Source organism: Atta cephalotes, assembly GCF_000143395.1.
Source record: "Atta cephalotes unplaced genomic scaffold scaffold00005, whole genome shotgun sequence".
NCBI lineage: Eukaryota > Metazoa > Arthropoda > Insecta > Hymenoptera > Formicidae > Atta > Atta cephalotes.
In genome coordinates, this window is record NW_012130069.1 from 8469427 (window position 1) to 8476692 (window position 7266).

The window sequence follows — 7266 nt, forward strand, 5'->3', positions numbered from 1 at the left end:
ATATCTTGGTAATTATATTAATGTAATTAAAATTACTCTTTGTTCTTTTTCTTGCTTTATGAACGAGATATTCTCAATATCGAGTTTATATTTACTTACAAAGAATTTGAATTTAAAAAGATAAAAATTAAAAAGTAGTTTTCCACGTGCATTACGATTATAATCAATTTATTGCGATTGAAAGAGAATTCCGTTTCTATTTCTTCATAACAAGCTTGAGAAAAAAAAAACACAAAAAGACATAAATTAATCAAAAGATAATAAATTTTTTTTTGGAACGTAATTACGATGCGACGGGAACGAAATAGAGATTCTCGCGTGGGATTCTCTCGCATTCAATCTCTTCAACCTCGGGAGATCGTAAGTATTCCCAGGGTGTCTAGGCATGTCGCATGAGGCCAAGAATTGTCGGTATGTGGCTCCAGTGTCCTAGTATGGCCGCTACAATCAGAGTGGCACGCGCCCTCAACTACCCCACCCGTCCTCCGTGTAGCGTCCCAAAGCTTCCTTAACCTCCCTCTAGAATCTCTCTCGGGAACCTCGTCCACGTCGACGACTAGACTAACCCCGAAGAGCGATTCCTCAGCACTTCAGCGATTCCCGAGAACGCATCCCCGCCTATAACCGTCCCCTGTCCTCTTAGCCCCCCTATGCAAATACCCAAAGACGAGCGGCTGGATACCGGATGCACACCGTCGCATGCATTCCCGCGGATACGGTACATATGCCGCGGAGAACGCCGGAAGTCGGTTCGTCCGCAATCTAATCATACCGATGTGTGTGCTATTCTTTCGCTTTTATTCATTTGATCTGTTTATTTATTGATTTCTCTAATGAGTAACACAATGTCAAAGCTCTCTTGACAAAGTCAACAACTACTATTCAGTAGAAATTGCAAATTAGTAGCTACTAGAGCTATCTCGAATACTGTTAAATCTAGTGCCAAATTTAAATTAACGTGAGTCGTCATTGCTTCTACTCAATCATATCGTTATTTTATATAATTATAAATTATAATTATAAAATATAATTATAATTATATAATTATTTTATATAATTAAAACAATGATTATATTTGACACTACAGTGTCAAATTTAACTATCGTTTTGATAAAAAATAACGATAAATTTAGATTTAACAATGAAGAACAAATTCTTGCTAAAGGTCTTAGTTTCCTTAACTCTTAACAAAATACTTTAAATATGATATTGAAAAGTAGTCAGTTAAAGTGTTTAGCAAAACTTAGTGTTCTTGGTCACAATGTTTTAAAGTATTGCAAAGTGAATTATTTTATTTTTATTGCTTATTCAGTATCAATGTATGAAAATACAATTTATAAATTGCTCTTATTTGTTTTAATTTTGATTCTATTGGGTTATCCGGAAAGTTCGTGCCGATTTTGAAGGAAAATTGAAAGAAGATTTAAATTTTAGTATACATTTATTAAATTTAAATCTTTTGCGGCACGAACTTTTCGGACAACCCAATATTTAATTTAATTAATCCATTTAATTTAATTTTTTATTATTAATTCTAAATTAATCTATAAAAATAAAATGTATGCTCCTATTTATTTAAATCTTCTATTTATTTTTATTTTAATTTTGCTTAATTTAATTTTAATCTTAGTTGCAAGTTCGGATAAATATATATTAATTTAATATAATAAATAACTGTCTGTTTACACCAAACATTACCGTATCTCCTGATGTTTGTAATGTAAATTTGCTCACAATCAACTACATTTTTCATTACTGCAGCGACAAAAATTTAAATTGATGTCACAGCAATTTTTTACATATATTATTTTTTTAAGGTCTCTAAAATTGGTTAATTAAGTCATCGATATAAATCTTTTTAAAATAACAGTAAGTAACAGTAGTGCTTGTAATTCCAATTGAATTTCAATTGAATCAACTGCTGCTGTTATCTTTAAAAAAGTTAAAGCATTTAGCAAAAAATACTAAGTTTTGTTAAACGCTTTGAGTACTTTTCAATATTATATTTTAAAAATTTTGACACAATATAACAAAAAATGGGATTGAAAAAGAAAAAATCAACGAGAGTAATTTAAATATGTTAATATTCTGTGTTAATTATAATATTCTAATTATAATATTCCAATTATATGAACTCTGCCAATTAACATAAACAATTTACAATTCACCTTCTTTTTTATTTGTTTGTGTTATAAATGATATATACGTACAAAATAATTAATTTTGTATGTACGAATTGATGGACTAAAGTCATAATTTTTTTCATTTTTAACATAAAATCGTATACAAAATAAAAAAATTTTACAAATTACATAGACTTAGTCCACTTTCACGAAGCTAATTCTAATTTTGCAGAAGTTTGTAGTCTTATTTATAAAATTTTCTATATATACATAGATTGCGTGTTGATGAAAGCTCAGTTTTATTCAATTGCTACCCCATCTTGATATCGTCGTGCGCGGAATGTTATTAGATGGTACAAGCTTATCAAAGCACAAAAATAGTATTGTATCTTGAGACGTCGTAAAGAAAACAAAGGAAAGAAACTTAAACGTTGGTATTTAAGAATTTTCCATACTTTTTCCTCACGATTATGGCCATAGCATGGAACTCATGGCACGCCTCCCATCCTCTTCCTATATAAACCCCAAGAGAACACATTCCCATCTGTCCCTCTGTCTGATATCATCCCGTATATCCAAGGACATCCAGCTGAATGCCAGAGGAACACCATGCCATACGTTCTAATAAAAACAAAACAATCGCCAGACTTTTTTTATGGTATTCCTCCCTTGATTGCATATCTAATATTGCTTGAATGTGTACTTTGAATATCGTATTTTGCTCAATTGTCAAAAATTATATCAAATCACATTCCAATTAATTATTATAATTAGTCAAAGCAATATTATTATATATAAAAGAGAATTATTAGTAAATATCCAAGTAGAAAAACAAGTTATTATGATACCAAAATGATATTAAAATGACTCTAAAATGATTATTAAGTCATTTTTCAATCATTCCCAATTCATTTTAATGTCATTTTGACTTGTTATTCGGCATCGTGACTTGTTATTCGGCTTGGATATATATGCTGAAAAGAATATAACAGCTTACAAAAAATAAATTTAATAATTTAATATTTTAAAATATTTATATTTCAGTTTAAATTTAAAAAAAATCCTTTAGACAATATGATTTTAGAAAACATATATAAAATTATACAGAGATATAATTTGTATAAATGTTCGCTTGTGAGAACATAAAATTAGAAGCTATAGTGACATGGAAATAAGACACATTTGTACATGTTCTTCCATATAAACTTTTATAATTGTATTTACTATAAATTCCGAGATATTCCATTGTTCTCGATTTAGCTAGGAAAGTTTAAAGAGTCGCATACTCATAATGCGCCTAATTGTGAAGTTGTATGATCACACGATCTCAATGCCATTTGTTTAGCTTACAACAACGTCGCATAAACATCATGAATAATACCGAATATGTATATTACTTCGTAACTCACCGCAGCGGCAATCACTGTCTCGATTATCTCGCTCCTTCCGTTTCCTCATCTCTACGTAGATAGTTCCCAGTTTCTCGTATCCGGACTGCTTTCATCTCGGTTCAATATCCGGGATTCTGAGAAACATGCAAACCTTGATAATGGCGATGCAAAAAAAGTGATTTTCCATAAAACTAATTTGTCAATCCTATCGAATCGCCGTGAAAGACTTGTGATTTTACACTAAAAAGAAGTTATAAATATTGAGAAATGCGTATAATGTAATGTTAGATATCTGTTAGCACCAGTTTGTGAATATTTTCCGAAAATTCAAGCCACAAAACCGAATGCGCGTCCGATGCGTCATTATCTCCGAAAGAAGCGCGCGATTATGGCGCGATTGCGCAATCTCGCGGTCATCTTCACGTATTACCGATCGTGATTTCACGCTCTGATGATAAGCGCTCGATTCGTTTCAAACGAATAAATTTATGTAATAAAAATGAATAATTAAAAATTAAAATTGAAAAAACTCCAAAAATTAAATCTATAAAGGAGCCGATACAATTGTTCCTAGTGACAATTTTTCTCATAATTTTTATATAAATTGGAACAATTATCAGAAATACTCATTTTTACCTTTTTTCAGAATTTTTCATACAAGTGAAATATTCTGAAATATTCTGAAATTTCTCATTCCTGTAATAATTTTTAAAAAATATTTTAAAATTTTTTAGATTTTATAACATTTTATTTTTATCAGAAATTATACTTACAAAAAATCTTAGAAATCTTATGATATTTTTTAATTAACATATATACGAAAAATTTTGAGAAAAGACGTAGATTTTCTGAGAAATGATTCAATTCGTATAAAAAATATGAGAAAGTTATAAAATTATATAGAAATTCTGAAAAATTATATGAAAAATTTTCACCAGGGATATGTAATCGAAAATATGTAAATGTCAATCACCAATTAGGCGTTTCGACCATAAGATTAGATTTTCTCCAATATAACAATAAAATTATCGGAGTCAAACTGATACGTTGTAAAACAAGGTGAATGCCGTCAATGAATCAAATATAATGTTGTCCCATTTGACTATCATATTTTCAGGGTAAATTCTAAGAAAAAATTCTCTCCACATAATATGAAGTTTTTGAAATATTATTCATAATCAATGTATTGAAATTGATTGTATCAGTTAGATAAAACTTACATTATTCTCAGTATAACGATGATCCGTTATAACACAATGTGATTATAACTATGTCTTGAGAGCGTGTGAGAGGATGTTTCTCATTCGCAATATTTTAAATATAAAACAGAATTAAACAGAAAAAATATCAGCACAAAACTCGACGATACAAAATTATAACTCATAAATTTTGTATCGTCGAGTTTTGCGTTGGTATAAATATTGCGAATGAGAAAAACGTCCTCGCACACGTTCTCAAGACATAGTTATAATCACATCGCGTTATAATCATCGTTATGCTGAGAACAATGTAAGTTTTATTTAACTGATACAATCAATTTCAATATATTGAATACGAATAATATTTCAAAAATTTCACATATTACACGGAGAGAATTTTTTCTTAGAAAATGTGATAGCCATGGGATAACATATTTCGAATAATTTTAATGTAAATCTCTCTCATTCATTAATAAAATTACAATAAAGTATAAAATAAGTTTGATTAATTTACCGAAGTGCATAAAAATCTTTAAAATATTGTATTGTACAAGTACCATATTTTTAGAATAAATTAAAAAAAATTCTCTCCGTGTAACTCGATTTTAAATGACTGAATTCTTGTTTGGATATCCAGCTAATAATAAGTACAGCAGACGATAATGAAGTTCTTAATTTTGGATAACAGCCTAACGATGATTCATTGATAGCATTCGTCAATTGTTTTATAACGTATCAATTTGACTTCGATAATTTTTTGTTATACTGAAGAGGACCTAATCTTACCGTCGAAACGTTTGTAATTGATGATTGACATATATATTATTTTTGACACACATTATTTTACACACATACAGATACAACTGTGTCAGCTCTCTTTGGCTTTAAACTCCTTTATTAAATAATTAAACTTTTTTGGCTTTGAATGAATTAATGAATACTTTAATAGAGAATCTAAAATATATTATACTTTTATATTATTATAGTTAACTTATTACTGAATAGAAATGTTAAATGAACAAACTATTAGTATCTTTTTATAATTTATTTTTTATTATTTTATAATTTATTTTTACATTTTTAATATTAAATTATATATTAATTTAAAGTTATACAATTTTTATTTTCTACTTCAAAAATTGGAGGAATTTTAAATAAATTTCAATACTGTTCTACTCATTAAATTAATTTTAAAAATAATATAATGAAAAAGTTCAAATAATTTATAAAATAAATAATAAAATAAATAATAAATTAATAATAAGTATCTTATCTATAAGGTAGCTTGGCTACGAGCCAAGCCAGGTCTTAATGTTGTGTTATTAAAAAACAAAAGTTTATTACACAAACGTTTCAACTCTCATTGGATCATATTCAATATTACAATTTAAAATCAATGACTCTTTTGAAAGACAATAACTTGAACTTGAAAAGACAATAACGAAACACATGATATGATTTAAATAGTAATTATAATTATGGATGATTGTGAGCATTATTCAATATATAAGCATGAAAACATAGATACTGCATTATTCGGAAGAATGTGAAAATATAGATATATTACGACATATGACATCATCAACGCTTAGCTAAAGTGATCTTAAAGACGCAGTCACGAAGGTTCAGAATTACATTCTCAAACAGATAAACCAACTCAGAATATTGTCTAAAAGTATAATTTTCAAAAGATTGTATATAATAAATAATAATTTACAAAAATAAGCTACAAAAATATTCTCAACTCATACGCAAAATTTGACAATTATGATGATACAGTTATTCAAATAAAATAAAAAATCGTATATCTAATAATAAAATAATTATAAAAATAAACGAATAAAAATTGTATATATAAAAAATGTCTTGAAAAACTTTATACAAAGTTCAAAAATTAAATACAAAAATAAACGGTTAAAAATACAAATCCAATGATCAAAAGTAACAAAATATAATAAATAAAAAGTACTTGTTAATTGAAGAAGAATATTTGACTATGGAAAAATTTAGATGTTTTGAGAAATCATCTCTTTAAAAAAGACATATCTAATCTCTAATGAGATCTCTAATCTATATCGTATATACGTTATCTAATGATAACGTATATACAACAATTAAAAGCAAGAGAACTACTCTCTTGCCTCTGATTGTCACATGGTATCATGAGATATTTCTCTTTTCTAAAGAGATGAGTTCTAGTTCTCAAAACATCTCAATTTTTCCGTAGTCAAATATTACTCTTAAATTATTCACTACTAGTTAACAGATACTTTTTATTTATTATATTTTATATCCGAATAATGCAGTATCTATGTTTTTACGTTTATATATTGAATAATACTTACAACCATCCATAACGATATTACACACACACACACACACACACACACACACACACACACACACACACACACACACACACACACACACACACACACACACACACACACACACACACCACACTACTAATAATAATAATTATATATATACTATATATACTATATATATATACTATATATTATTGTTAGTACGTATAATTACGTTATTACTATA